The 16674-nt window shown below is 42.3% G+C and overlaps 1 pseudogene; it reads right to left on the bottom strand.

Annotated features, from left to right (window-relative positions):
• Positions 1-720: 720 nt before the first annotated feature.
• LOC115197946 (solute carrier organic anion transporter family member 1C1-like) lies at positions 721-16213 on the bottom strand (annotated as a pseudogene).
• Positions 16214-16674: the final 461 nt, after the last annotated feature.

The following is a 16674-nucleotide window of genomic DNA, read 5'->3' as shown; positions in this document are numbered from 1 at the left end:
GCCTATAGGACAGGAGGAGCAAGATGGATTCATGGTCAGATTTGCCGAAAGGAGGGGGGGAGCGCCTTGTAAGCATTCCTCGGAAGTTTGAATAGCAATGGTCGAGAGTTTTAGCAGCGCGAGTAGTACAGTCGATATGTTGATAGAACTTCGATTTGCTTTGTTAAAATCCCCAGCTACAATTAATGCAGCCTCAGGATATGTGGTTTCCAATTTGCATAAAGTCCAGTGAAGTTCTTTGAGGGCCGTCGAGATATCGGCTTGAGGTGGGATGTAAACAGCCGTGGCGATGACGGAGGAGAATTCTCTTGGGAGATAATATGGTTGGCCTTTAATTGTGAGGTTTTCTATGTCGGGTGAGTCACACACTCTATATATATACTCATAGTAATTTATGGGGTAAATCACCAACATTTCGGCATCACTGTGCCATCTTCAGGGTAATGTCATGAATGCTTGAACCAGGTTATGTAGACAAACAGTGCAATTAGTGCAACCAATGACAATAGTGAGGGGTGTGTCATAATTATTAAGTTAATTAGAATTAATTGAGTGAAACTGTTAAACAATAGTTTGTAACATATTGACTATATTAGGCTATTGTTATCATACAGTAACACAATTAAATATTGTACATAATAATCACGTCAACATACATTGTTTAATTCAATTTCACATATATATTTAATTGTTTCCTATTTCCTATATTTTTTTGTTACATGTAATCTTTTGGTTCAACCATAATGCATAATAAGCATCATCAACAGGGGGAACATATTGGGTGTACGCTGATAAGCTGTAGAAATAATATTTCCATTGATAAGACTTGTTCATAAAAGAGTGAATTGTTCATATGAAGGGCCTGGGATCAAAGTCAATATTCAGACCACTAGGGGTCAATGTGTTTAGAAAGGATATCCAGTAAGCCTCCCTTTGTAGTAGTAGGATCTCAATGTTACCTCCTTTGCTTGGTAGTGCAGCATGCTCAATACCTGTGTATTTGAGGGAGGAGATAGGATGTTTAGCTTCAACAAAGTGAGCTGCTACTGGATAGTCAATGTTCTTACACCTGATTGAGCTGTGGCGTTCAGCTATGCATTGTTTTAATTGTCTTTTTGTTTGTCCTACACAGGATTTCCCACATGAGCAGGTGATGAGATAGATACTCCCTTTGTCTTGCGTGAGATGATACCCCTAACAGGGATTGTTCGACCTGTATGTGGGTGTCTGAAGAAGGATGTTTTTATAGTGCTATTGCAATGTCGGCATGAGCCACATTTGTAGTTCCCATTTGGAATGGGTGTCAAGAGTGTCTGAGTGGGCTAAGGGGGCAGGTGTATGTAACAAGAGAGCAATCGAAATAGGACAGAAGTCGAGTTTTGAAAGCAGTTGTAAGAGGTTTTTGATTTATAGTATGTACATGGGTCCTTCAGATAGGAAAGGGGGAGAAGGAAACACGTAATAGGGGTTGTGATTGGCAAACTACTTTCAATGAACTCATATGGAGAAATACTTCATTGGGATCATATTTTGAATACTGCATTAATAACATTAAGAGGATAGTAAATGCATCAGGGCTTTGGTCAAAGAAGTCCAGCAGCAAAATCAGTGTTTCCCAAATAGCGACCAATTCCTACCAATGCACTGGATCTTGGCTTAAGACCGTACCGAGTTGTGGCAAAAAATCTACTTGGGTCACCAAATACCCCAAAACACTTTGGGTGGATCATGTGCATGGCATAAAACAGGATCAGAAACCATTGGTTTGGAAACATCTTTTCGGTATCTCAGATAGTGCTCTCTCCGTCCCTGTTCAGATCATCTTTGTTCTTAAAGATGCTGACCATGGCATGTCCATTGTGATTGTTGTTCCCGTTGGCCTCCAGTGCTGTAGCCTTGGCCTGGTTTCGCAGTGCCAACTTCTTCTGCCGCTTGGTCAGCTGCCGATACAGCACCCCCCACAGCAGGTAGCTCAGGCCGTATAGACCATAGATCAGACCCAGGAACGTTTTTCTACAGGGGAGAGAAGGGACAGAGGTTATTTTAAAGTCCATCCATCCATTTATCAGTTGAATTCAGTTGACTGTACCTGTACCTGATGCTCCTTGACCTGCATGCTCCTTGACCCCCACATCGCTTTAAAACCCAACTTCAGACACGTCCTGTCAATTAAAGCTCCAAAGTAGATAGGGGAGGGATTCCACCTGCAAACACACACACAAGTTACTGAAGTGTTTTACTTCCTCAAGTTCATCAACCATAAAAATTAAAGGAAATTGTAACATTTTGAGAATGTTCCACAAGGTTCTAAGATTGTTCATACCTTCCACAAACTTCTCTTACTTACCCAGAGTTCTGACTATCAATGTTTGCATTCCAAGAGCCAGTGATTTTAAATTGGGGTGTATAGATCTGAAACAAAACAAAAGCAACACAGTGAGGGTAAACAAAGGTTGCAAACAAATCAATACAAAAGTGATTCCAATCCCAGGTGGGCAGTTCCATCCATCCTATTGTCTTGTCTTACCTGAGTAGGACGGTGTATCCAGATGTGACCCCGCAGGCCCCCAGGACAGAGACAGCCATGTAGAACTTAAACATCCTGTCACAGTCACTCTTCCTGGGGCACTGGCCCAAGATGGCTGACATGTTGGTTGGTGGAGCCACCAGCCCCCACTTCGGCAACCCCATACATGTGCAGTTATGGAACTCCTGTGGAACAGAGGAAGGAGAAGATGAAAAAACAGAAGCAGAAACAGTGACTTTAAATTAATCAATGTTGGTTATTCATTCGACCCACAGGGGGTGCAGGTTTTTGCTCCAGCCCAGTATTAACATACCTGATTGTGTGGTATGGTATATAACCTCCCGAGTCAACGGGCGGACCGGATCCGGACCCAGAACGGGGTCAATACGGACCGCAGGTCTCCTCCAAAAAATAACTAATATTTATTTAATTTTTTTACTCAGTCGGGCTTTGACCCCGTGGGGGTCATATATCATATAAACACACATAAGACATGGAAGAATGCATATCATTGCATGAAATTAGCTTTAAAACAGCAAAACAAATTTCTAGACCATGCAAAATGTGTAGAATTAAGGGAAATTAGCTTTAAAACTAACATTTTCTCTCTGCCAACAAGAGGGGTGTGAACAGTTTGGGGTCGCATGGGTTTGTTACTACGCCGATAAATTACATAATCAATCTGGTCCTTTGCCACCTAGGAAATGTGTGTGACTGGACCATCTCAAATAGTACTTGAGTACCCCTGGTATATAACATTCAGAAGTGTTTATTGGAGTTCTACACTCATATGTTATCCCTATGGAAACACATAGTGCTCCTAAAGAGAGTCTTGTGTTATAAAAGAGAGAGGAGGAGTTGAGAGTAACTCAGAACACATTTAGACATTTAGTCATGAGATCCAAGATGGCGTAGCAGTCAGACGTCTTTGTCCTTCGTCTTGTCGTGTCCCATGTATATATATATTTACATCTTTTCTTCGCATATTTTTTTTATATATTTTTTTTCTAAAAACTCAACCTCAAAACACTCTCCTGCAACCCGCCTCACCAATAAAAAAAAAAAAAAGTATTATTTACATCAAATCTGAAATCCTCAACAGAAGCTAGCCAGAGGTTAGCCAGAGGTTGACCCGTTCACTGGCTAACGTTGGAGTTCAGCTAGCCACGGTTGGCGGTCATCAGCTATCCCTTAACTCGAAAAGCTATCGCCAGTTTTGTACAGTGCGACTCAGACCAGAGCATACCGGACCTATTTTCTCTCCATATCCCCGGATTTCTACCGCAGGCTCTGGACATTTACACCTGGATCTTGCAGCTAGCTAGCTGCTACCCGAGTGACTATTGGCTAACATCGGTCCCGGAGCTAACATCAATTATTCCGGAGCTAGCCAGCTGAAGAGTTCCAATAGCCACTCCTGGGCTACAATCACCTATCCAGATCCATTTTACTGCCGATGCGGAGCCCCATTGGGCCTTCACGACAGGACTACCGACGTTATCTGCCCGAGGGAGTTATCCAACTGGCCCCTCCGTTGCGACGTAACCTGAACGCCCATCTGCAGCCTGCTAATCGTTAGCTGTCTTATCGGCTGCTATCTGAATAGGTCTATCGGACAATTTTCTTGGGCCACTATAACTATAACTATTTTGCCAATTGGACTGGTCCCCCCTACCACACGGAACCCCACTAATCTACAGACGGAAACGCACGAGGAGGCTAAAAACAGACCTCCCTCCATCTTCTGCCAGCTTGCTAGCTATGGCCCTGCTAGCTGTCTGAATCTCACGGGACCCTTATGATCACTCGGCTAAGCATGCCTCTCCTTAATGTCAATATGCCTTGTCCATTGCTGTTCTGGTTAGTGTTTATTGGCTTATTTCACTGTAGAGCCTCTAGCCCTGCTCATTATACCTTATCCAACCTTTCAGTTCCACCACCCACACATGCTATCTTCTGGTTTCAATGATGTTTCTAGAGACAATTTCTCTCTCATCATCACTCAATGCCTAGGTTTACCTCCACTCTATTCACATCCTACCATACCTTCGTCTGTACATTATACCTTGAAGCTATTTTAACACCCCCAGAAACCTGCTCCTTTTACACTCTATTCTGGACGTCATAGACGACCAATTCTCATAGCTTTTAGCCGTACCCTTAATCTACTCCTCCTCTGTTCCTCTGGTGATGTGGAGGTGAATCCAGGCCCTGCAGTGCCTAGCTCCACTCCTATTCCTCAGGCACTCTCTTTTGATGACTTCTGTAACCATAATAGCCTTGGTTTCATGCATGTTAACATTAGAAGCCTTCTCCCCAAGTTTGTTTTATTCACTGCTTTAGCACACTCTGCCAACCCGGATGTCCTAGCCGTGTCTGAATCCTGGCTTAGGAAGTCCACCAAAAACTCTGAGATCTTCATCCCTAACTACAACATTTTCAGACAAGATAGAATGGCCAAAGGGGGCGGTGTTGCAATCTACTGCAGAGATAGTCTGCAGAGTTCTGTCCTACTATCCAGGTCTGTACCCAAACAATTTGAACTTCTACTTTTAAAAATCCATCTCTCTAAAAACAAGTCTCTCACCGTTGCCACCTGCTATAGACCACCCTCTGCCCCCAGCTGTGCTCTGGACACCATATGTGAACTGATTGCCCCCCATCTATCTTCAGAGCTCGTGCTGCTAGGTGACCTAAACTGGGACATGCTTAACACCCCAGCCATCCTACAATCTAAGCTTGATGCCCTCAATCTCACACAAATTATCAATGAACCTACCAGGTTCCACCCCAAAGCCGTAAACACAAGCACCCTCATAGATATCATCCTAACCAACTTCCCCTCTAAATACACTTCTGCTGTTTTCAACCAAGATCTCAGCGATCACTGCCTCATTGCCTGCATCCGTAATGGGTCAGCGGTCAAACGACCTCCACTCATCACTGTCAAACGCTCCCTGAATCATTTCAGCGAGCAAGCCTTTCTAATTGACCTGGCCCGGGTATCCTGGAAGGATATTGACCTCATCCCGTCAGTAGAGGATGCCTGGTTATTTTTTTTAAATGCCTTCCTCACCATCTTAAATAAGCATGCCCCATTCAAGAAATGTTGAACCAGGAACAGATATAGCCCTTGGTTCTCTCCAGACCTGACTGCCCTTAACCAACACAAAAACATCCTGTGGCGTTCTGCATTAGCATCGAATAGCCCCCGTGATATGCAACTTTTCAGGGAAGTTAGAAACCAATATACACAGGCAGTTAGAAAAGCCAAGGCTAGCTTTTTCAAGCATAAATTTGCTTCCTCCAACACAAACTCAAAAAAGTTCTGGGACACTGTAAAGTCCTTGGAGAATAAGAGCACCTCCTTCCAGCTGCGGATAGGAAACTCTGTCACCTCCGATAAATCCACTATAATTGAGAATTTCAATAAGCATTTTTCTACGGCTGGCAATGCTTTCCACCTGGCTACCCCTACCGCGGTCAACAGCACTGCACCCCCCACAGCTACTCGCCCAAGCCTTCCCCATTTCTCCTTCTCCCAAATCCTGTCAGCTGATGTTCTGAAAGAGCTGCAAAATCTGGACCCCTACAAATCAGCCGGGCTAGACAATCTGGACTCTCTCTTTCTAAAATGATCTGTCGAAATTGTTGCAGCCCCTATTACTAGCCTGTTCAACCTCTCTTTAGTGCCATCTGAGATTCCAAAAGATTGGAAAGCAGCTGCTGTCATCCCCCTCTTCAAAGGAGGGGACACTCTTGACCCAAACTGCTACAGACCTATATCTATCCTACCCTGCCTTTCTAAGGTCTTCGAAAGCCAAGTCAACAAACAAATTATCGACAATTTCGAATCCCACCGCACCTTCTCCGCTATGCAATCTGGTTTCAGAGCTGGTCATGGGTGCACCTCAGCCACGCTCAAGGTCCTAAACGATATCGTAACCGCCATCGATAAGAAACAATACTGTGCTGCCGTATTCATTGACCTGGCCAAGGCTTTCGACTCTGTCAATCACCACATCCTCATCGGCAGACTCAATAGCCTTGGTTTCTCAAATGATTGCCTCGCCTGGTTCACCAACTACTTCTCTGATAGAGTTCAATGTGTCAAATCGGATGGCCGGTTGTCCGGGCCTCTGGTAGTCTCTATGGGGGTGCCACAGGGTTCAATTCTTGGGCCAACTCTTTTCTCTGTATACATCAATGATATCACTCTTGCTGCTGGTGAGTCTCTGATCCACCTCTACGCAGACGACACCATTCTGTATACTTCTGGCCCTTTTTTAGACACTGTGTTAACAACCCATACGAGCTTCAATGCCATACAACTCTCCTTCCGTGGCCTCCAACTGCTCTTAAATACAAGTAAAACTAAATGCATGCTCTTCAACCAATTGCTGCCCGCACCTGCCCGCCCGTCCAGCATCACTACTCTGGACAGTTCTTAGAATATGTGGACAACTACAAATACCTAGGTGTCTGGTTAGACTGTAAGCTCTCCTTCCAGACTCACATCAAACATCTCCAATCCAAAGTTAAATCTAGAATTGGCTTCCTATTTCGCAACAAAGCATCCTTCACTCATGCTGCCAAACATACCCTTGTAAAACTGACCATCCTACCGATCCTCGACTTCGGCGATGTCATTTGCAAAATAGCCTCCAATACCCTATTCAATAAACTGGATGCAGTCTATCACAGTGCCATCTGTTTTGTCACCAAAGCCCCATATACTACCCACCACTGTGACCTGTACGCTCTCGTTGGCTGGCCCTCGCTTCATACTCGTCGCCAAACCCACTGGCTCCAGGTCATCTACAAGACCCTGCTAGGTAAAGTCCCCCCTTATCTCAGCTCACTGGTCACCGTAGCAGCACACACCTGTAGCACGCGCTCCAGCAGGTATATCTCTCTAGTCACCCCCAAAGCCAATTCCTCCTTTGGCCATCTCTCCTTCCAGTTCTCTGCTGCCAATGACTGGAACGAACTACAAAAATCTCTGAAACTGGAAACATTTATCTCCCTCACTAGCTTTAAGCACCAACTGTCAGAGCAGCTCACAGATCACTGCACCTGTACATAGCCCATCTATAATTTAGCCCAAATAACTACCTCTTCCCCTACTGTATTTATTTATTTATTTATTTATTTTGCTCCTTTGCACCCCATTATTTATATTTCTACTTTTCACTTTCTTCCACTACAAATCTACCATTCCAGTGTTTTACTTGCTATATTGTATTTACTTTGCCACCATGGCCTTTTTTGCCTTTACCTCCCTTATCTCACCTCATTTGCTCACATTGTATATAGACTTCTTTTTCTACTGTATTATTGACTGTATGTTTGTTTTACTCCATGTGTAACTCTGTGTTGTTGTATGTGTCGAACAGCTTTGCTTTATATTGGCCATGTCACAATTGTAAATGAGAACTTGTTCTCAACTTGTCTACCTGGTTAAATAAAGGTGAAATAAATAAAATAAAATAAAAATGTCCCACCATCTCCTTGGCTACGCCTGTGGAGGTCTGGCAGCCAGCTAGACAGGTGGAGGCGTAGATGATACCATTGCTGGCACACACAGGGTCCCAGTGTTTCAGGGAACAGGAGCTGCCCATGTTACACTGAGACAGCAAGCTCTCCAGCTGGTAAAGACACCTCTGGAGCTTTGGCAGACAAAGGTAACATGTAGCTATGAGTCAAAAGTGTGACAATGTATTGTTTTAATTGTTTTATACGGCAGTGTTGTGCGTAGATAATGAAGACAATAGAGACAAAGATCAAAGTTTGTGTTTTGTTATCTTAGATGATCTAAATCAGTAGCAATAGTAACAGTCAAGCGAAATCAGATTTTGTAGCAATCAAAACATATTTGATGAAGCACACTCACACTGTGCTTTATGCCTTCTCTTATAATCACTGTATAAACGCTAAGTCTCCATCTACTACATTTCTACAAAAATGTATTTACGCAATATAAACTAGAGTATTTACACTTGGTAGGTAGGACATGGTGTAACCAGACACTTCTTGGGTTGTCACACTGTAGGAAGTATTGGATGTGCAGGGGGAAGATAGAATAACTAACCCTAAACCTAAACATTACTGTATTTACAGTGCTTTCAGAAAGTATTCATACCCCTTGACTTATTACAAATTTTGTTGTATTAATTTATATATTTTTTTTTACCTATCTACACACAATACCCAATATGACAAAGTAAAAACGTGTTTGTAGACATTTTTGCTAATTTATTGAAAATGAAACATCTCATTTACAAAGGTATTCACACCCCTGAGTGAATACTTTGTAGAGGCCTTTTTGGTAGAGACTTAGCAAAAAAGACAGCTGTAATCGCTAAGAGCTTTCCACACCTGGATTGTGCAACATTTGCCCATTATTCTTTATTTTCAAATTGGTTGTTAATCATTGCTAGACAACCATTTCCGGGTCATGCCACTCGGGAACATTCACTGTCTTCTTGGTAAGCAACTCCAGTGTAGATTTGGCCTTATGTTTTAGGTTATTGTCCTGCTGAAAGGTGAATTCATCTCAGTGTCTGGTGGAAAGCATTCCTGCTAAGATTTTGCCTGTGCTTAGCACCATTCCGTTTATTTTTTATCCTGAAAAACACCCCAGTCCTTAATAATTACAAGCATAACATGATACAGCCACCACTATGCTTGAAAATATGGAGAGTGGTACTCAGTAATATGTTTTATTCGAGTTGCCCCAAACATAACACTGTATTCAGGACAAAAAGTGAATTTCTTTGCCACATTTTTTGCAATTTCATAAATTTTAAATTCAGGCTATAACACAAGAAAATGTGGAAAAAGTCAAGGGGTGTGAATACTTTCCGATAGCACTGTATATAGCATGAACTACAGAACTGCAGTTGTTATTTTATTGTGTTACTTTAGTAAATATTTTCTTAACTCTTCTTGAACTGCACTGTTGGTTCAGGGCTTGTAAGTAAGCATTTCACGATAAGGTCTACACTTGTTGTATTCGGCGCATGTGACAAATAAAGTTTGATTTTCCCTTGATAGGACATGGTGAGGCCAGCCACCTCTGAGTTGTCACACTGTAGGAAGTACTGGATGAGCAGGAGGCAGAAGGAGAGGAAGAAGGAGATGGAGAGTCAGACTGCTCCCAGAACGCTCAGCTTGAACCGCTTCATCACAAAGCCTCCCACAATGATCCCAATTGCCACCGCAGGCAGGTTCATTGAAACTGGACAGAGACAGACAAGTCAAGTTTGTAATACTTTCTTGTCCTAAAAGCAGTGAAATCATTTGCCATGCATCACATTTTAAAACCACATACAACATTAAATACAACAGGCTAAATTGAAAGATTTGTAATAACGGTCAGGAAAGTAGTTGTCACGTCCTGACCAGTATAAGGGTTATTTGTTATTGTAGTTTGGTCAGGACGTGGCAGAGGGTATTTGTTTTATGTGGTTCGGGGTGGTGGTTTATTTAGTAGGGCGTTTGATTTATTATTTCCGGGTTTTTGGGTAATGTTCTATGTTTGTATTTCTATGTGGTCTCTGGTATTTCTATGTTTGGTTTATTGGGTGTTGGACTCAATTGGAGGCAGGTGTTTTCTCATTGCCTCTGATTGGGAGTTCTATATATGGGTAATTGTTTGTGGGAGATTGTTTCTTGTTTTGCCTGTGTGAGCCGTACAAGACTGTTTTGTTGTTCGTGCGTTCTTTGTTTTTGGTGTTCTCTTCATTTAAAATAAATGGTAAGATGAGCATCCACATTCCTGCTGCGTTTTGGTCCTCCATTCCCGACGACAACCGTTACAGTAGTTGAATATATTTAGTTAGGAAGCATAGATTGATAAATGTGTTACAGCATGATTTATCATGTCTAGCATGTGTAAAACTAATGCATAGCAGAGTATTGTAAAAACACTAATGTTACTGCTGAGTGTAAGTTGTGTGGGAAAAGTGTTGCATGACAGTCATGTATAGTATGAGCTAGATACTCATTGACAAGTGGTGGTGAGTAATCTAATAACAGTTCAGAGTGCTCTTTCAGTTTAAAGTTGCCGCCCACACAAGTTGCCACACAAGTTGCCGCCTCATGATTATCTCTGTTAATCTCAAGCACATGTTCTTTCAATGACAACATTGTTTTGGCTTTCTTCTGAATGAAGGAGAGAAAGTGCACGTGTTTGTGCCTCCTGTACTGTGGCCTACCTATAAAGAAGATTGCCTTGGAGGGAGACTGCCCGTAGACTTGCTCCATGAACTTGGGTTTGAAGGTGATCATCCCTATGAAGCCGTTGACTGCCACCAGGGACATCAGGATGATCAGCAGGTAGACTTTGTTGCTGAACAGCCTTTTCAAAGATGGCCCAAAATCTGGAAATAACAATAACACAATTCAGAAAGAATTAAAAAATACATACTGTAATATTCAGTAGCAAAACAGTCTGCAACCAACCATACGGTCACAGCTGTCTGAAGAATGGGACCAAGGCGCAGCGTGTGTATCGTTCCACATTTTATTTTAACTGTGAAACTATGCAAGACATACAAATAAACTCATAAACAAACCATGACGAAGAGGTGCAACATACACTTACTCAAAATAATCTCCCACAAGACCTAGTGGGAAAACCAACAACTTAAATATGATCCCCAATTAGAGACAACGATGACCAGCTGCCTCGAATTGGAGATCATCCCCCCAAAAAACATAGAAATACAGAAACTAGAACCCCACAGAAACTAGACAAAACCCCCCAAAATAGAAAAAAGAAACTAGAACCAACATAGAAATAAAGTAGACAAAACCCCCTGTCACACCCTGACCTACTCTACCATAGAAAATAAAAGCTTTCTATGGTCAGAACATGACACATACACAAACAACTACCCTCACATGATTTAGCAACATCATAGAAGTTAATTAACTTCAGATTCAACCCAAACAGAATGATTAACAAATTAGTAACTAATAAAATGAAGCAAATGCAACATGATTATTAGTAACACATATTCCGCCATAAGTACAATATTGATGTTCACATATAAATACAACCCAGCTTACATAAAATAGACAATGTATGATTTGTTAATTCAAGGGTCTGTGACCTAAATCCACAGAGCCAATGTCCACATAGATCTTGGCACAGAAGGATCCAAACAGGAAGCCAAATACGGGCCTCAGGTTGCCAACAGTCTGTAAACACGCTGAGGCAGAGGAGACAGAGAGAGTTGTTCAGATACAGTTCAAGCAACAGAAAAGACAATAGATTTAACTGAAGTCAGTCCAGTAGTTTGGCCAGATTCGTTTGTCATGTGGTTTGCTGTAGCTGATACATCTAAATCAGCTACCGGTATTTGTAGGATGGCAGATTTTGATTATGGAAGGCCTGAAGTGGTTGTTTCTAACCAAGGTTTACATGATTTGCCAGACTAAAATACAGTTTGATACAAATCAAGTAACAGCTAAAATTTTAATGTGGTAGGTGTTGGGTGAAGTTGGCCCAAGATGCTGATCTTGGGCCAGTTTTCATTTCCCCCACTAAGCTTAGGATTGAGGAGGGGAAGTTGTTCCTAGACCTACATCTAGGTGAAACTTCAACCGGGAGCAATGTAGTATAAAAAGAGGTTTACTATCCAGTGTTGATATGGTACACCTGAAAGTGTTTTTTACTAACCAAGGTAGATGGCAGTGTTCTCCTTTCTGGCGTAGTCATCCAGGTAGGACACTCCTAAAGGCATGACAGGCGTCTCACCAATCCCACACAGCATGTTACCCAGGAATACATAGATCCACATGGACGAGCCTGCCTCCTTCTCACACACTGTGGGAACACAATTTCTGTTTAGAACACGGTTTCTTAATCCTGATCCTGGGCACCCAAAGGGGTGCACATTTTGGTTTTTGCCCTAGCAATAAGGCACTTGTTTCCACTAATCCACTCATCAGTCAGGTGTGTTAGGGCTAGGACAAAAACAAAAAAGTACACAATTTTGGGTTCCTAAAACTAGGATTCTGAAGAAAATGGCTTATACAACTAGGATAGGATCAACTTAAGGGTAAAATGGTATTAAATACACAGTGCTGGTCTATAAAAAATACCTTGTGGCAAACTATTTTTTATTTTATCCCCTTTTTTGTGATATCCAATTGAGATCTTGTCTCATCGCTGAAACTCCCAAACTTGACATGCCAAACCGCGCTTCTTAACACCCGCCCACTTCACCCGGAAGCAAGCCGCACCAATGTGTCGGAGGAAACACTGTTTAACTGACGACCGAAGTTAGCCTGCAGGCGCCCGGCCCACCACAAGAGCACGATGAGACAAGTAAAGTCCCTCAGGCCAAACCTTCCCCTAACAATGCTGGGCCAAGTTGTGCACCGCCCTATGGGACTCCCAGTTGTGACACAGCCTGGAATCGAACCTGGGTCTGTAGTGATACCTCAAGCACTGTGATTCAGTGCCTAAAACCACTGCACTACTCAGGAGACCCTGTGGCAAGCTTTTAAGCTGTGGCACACCATTTATCTGAGATTGGCGCAATGGAGGCTAGTGGGAGGAATTATACAGTGGTGGGCTCATTATAGTGGCTGGAATGGAATTAATAGACCGGAGTCAAACGTGGTTTCCATATGTTTGATACCGCTCCATTGATTCCATTCCATGTATTCCATTGAGCCCGTCCTCCTATAGCCCCTCCCACTATAGGAATAATATATTGTTCAAGGTACCCAGATGCAGCCTGACTCTGATGCTGCTGTGATGGTGATTGACTCGTTACCTGCTTTACTCGCAGCTGTAGCCTGATCATTTATGACCAGATGACTCGTGTTGGACAGACAAGGCAGAATACTCTTTGTAGTGTTTTCCTCAGGTGTATGTGACAGGGTTGTTTCATACATACCTGAATGGGAAAGAAATGAAATGTATGTTTCCTCTATAAAGTGATACGGTGGTTTTGAGAAGCCACATTCCCTTCTTCATACCCAAGCATTTCTTTGTTGTTTTTTGTACCACTTCTTAAAGAAGTGTTAAGATTTTCTTTCAAATCTTTGTCACGCCTTATGTTTACTTACATGTATATACTATGTACAAATATACATAGTCTAGAGACTAAACCAAATAAGAGGTAGACTTACTGTCCCTGGAAGAAGTGTGGCAGAGCGGTGAGGAAGGCCCCAGCAGCCAAGATGAGACAGACAATCCCTATCAGTCTGGGCCTGTGGAGCTTCGCCCCAAAGTAATTCACAAATGCTATCACCAGCAGGTTACCTGGTAGGAGAGAGAACAGACAACCATGGCATAGCCAATGAGTAATGTTTATGGAACTAAAGTTAGAAGGCTTTTATTGTTCAGAATCAAATCAACCCCTATACTTCTTGGATTGTATATCTGAAAGGATTGTGAGCAAAATGTTGAAAATTCCACCTAGCCCATCACAGGGCTTTAACGTTCAACCTTATTTGTCCCAGAGGAATGTTGGTTGTGCAGCAAGACCACACATAAAAATATAAAAAAATAACATTGTATGGTTAGGTAGAGCCCTATAACTGTACTGCTTACACACTTTCAGATGTTCAGGACAAGTATATAGGGCTAGGGGCCAGGGTTTGATGTCCTCCTGAAGAACAATAAACATCATCTATTGATTTCGGGCCCTGGGCAAACAAGGCTTTAGGACTAAGTACTTAGGAAATTAGGCCTACCCATCTCAAAGCTGCCATCGATGATTCCTATGAGTGAGCTGGGGATGTCAAAGCGTCTCTCTATCTGAGTGATAGAACTCTTCATGTAGCTTCCCACAAAGGTCTTGGCGAAGTACACAAAGGACAGGGAAACCAGGAGCAGCTGTGAAAATGAACACAAAGCAGAGTTCGATGAAGGCAATGTCCCTAGAGTCTAGATGTTGATCTGAGGCCAGATTTGTGTTGCCCAGACTATGGTTCATTTTGGGGTTTGGGAAGGGTAAACTGATATCCTAAATCTACCCAGAGGGGTCATGAAAACATGAGTATGGTTTGTTTGACACCACTTCCCCTGTCCTACATTCAGTTCTGTTAATAAGACAGAACATCTACTGTAGTTCAAGACAACGAGTAATACACAGAAAACAAGACTCTGACCCATTTTCATCCAGCCACGTGCTCACGTCGCCCGAGTTATGGAGTCATAACAAACAAAGGTTATCGACCATCATAACAGTCAGTTCTAGGGAATCATTTGTGTACGCATCTATAAGTGAAGGTATGTGTGTGTACAGTATGTATGGCTGAATAAATACAAACACTGTGTTTCAACAAAATGTTTAGGTTGAAAAACTGCTTTGTCATTTTACAGGTCTGGCTATTGAATGACACACCAAAAGAATGTACTCTTGTATCTGCCCCCTTCTCTCCACCTCTCCTACCTATTTACCTATTTACCTATTTACCTATTCACCTATTTACCTATTTGGCCTCCCTCCCCTCCAGTTCCTTCAGTTCAGATATACAGGTAGTTAAGAGTTTGTTTGCTCTTTTATTAGTCAATCTGCCATTGGTGTTTCTTTTGTAAAATACTGAAACTGACTGTAAAGAGAATTAACAATTAAAAGCTCTCGGTAACGGTCTGGGTCAGAGGCTATCCATGGACTAGGTTTACACAATCACTGTAATCCCATTTGCCATAGTCAACAGCAGCAAATATAAAAGCCAGACGGCCTTTCAATACTTAACTTACTCAGTCGTCTTCATTCCTATGTGGAACATAAAGGCTTCCACAAGATAATGCCACTAATTCCCTAGCTTCTGCCTGTCTAGCCAATACTTCAATCAGGCTTATTTCATCTTATTTAACCTTTATTTTTCTCTTTCCAGGATACGTATTTTTCCAAAAGAGACCAGAATGTTCTCCTTGCAAGTTCTGTGTGGACCACTATTAAGTTCCAAATGTTTCTTTCCAAGTGCATCTAATTTTACTGTTTCTCATCATCATCTACTAAGAGGCATACATCCTTACTAACCTGAATGCCCTGAGGATGAAATGAGTACCAACTAGTTACCATCACAGAGATTCAGGGTGATGATATTGTGAGTTATAACACCAACCTTCAGTTTGGAGCAGCAAAGCTCCCGGGGTGCCTTAGTTTCAACACTCATGATGACCTCCGCAGTTGACACAGGTAAATGTAGAAGGAACCAGCGGACCTATAGACAGATGGCAAGATCTGAGGTTGACTACTGCGATTATCAAAACCTGGAGAACCTAATTGTCTTAGGTACAACAAATGTCATTGCAGCTATGCAGATTAAGCATCAAATAATATTTTTATCCTCCTGTTGCTCTAGTCATTATACAAATGATCAAACAAATCAGTCAACATACTGTGGGCAACACACTAACACAAGGAATGTTGTGAAATACAATATATTGATAACGAAAATAAAAAATGCCAGTTTTTACCAGTGCAGCAGCACGAGGAGATTGAGAGATGTGTTAGAGTGGCAGAGGATTTCACTGACTGGACTTTGGTCAAAGATCAAACCTTTATCTCAAAGAGGTATTATAACACAGGTAGTTTGGATCCTGGATGTTGATTGGCTGAAACGATAACATCCATTCTACAGTAATCAGTAACCGCAGGCCACCACTCGCGAACTCTTTGATCATGTCAACATGCAGGTCTTCCCCTAAAAAACATGTGTCCATGAGAGAGGTAGGACCCATCCATAGGTATCCTGGAGAAGAGAGTCCACAAGGTTCACGGAACACTATGGCACAGATGCAAAACACAATTACACACACACACACACACACACACACACACACACACGCTCACACATTTACACACACATTTACACACACACTTACCCACACACACACACACACACACACACACTGTACTCATGGAGAGAATATCATATGAGAGACTCCATGATACACTGTAAATCCTCTCCTTGAGTCCTACTACTAAAAACAACGTATTTTACAAGCCTGTCATGCAGAGTTACAGTATCAATCTTCTACAGACTTGCAGTGATTAAGGTCCTTTTTCCTCCCTCATAAAACACATGAATGTTTTTCTAAGGCAGGGTGTAGCCATGCCAATTCAAAGTCTTCCAGGTCTTTGATATAGAGTTTCAAACAATGTCGCTCT

Source organism: Salmo trutta, chromosome 8 (assembly GCF_901001165.1).
Source record: "Salmo trutta chromosome 8, fSalTru1.1, whole genome shotgun sequence".
In the NCBI taxonomy this organism is placed as follows: domain Eukaryota; kingdom Metazoa; phylum Chordata; class Actinopteri; order Salmoniformes; family Salmonidae; genus Salmo; species Salmo trutta.
The sequence above is the reverse complement of the archived record's forward strand: the minus strand, read 5'-3'. Positions and strand labels throughout refer to the sequence as shown.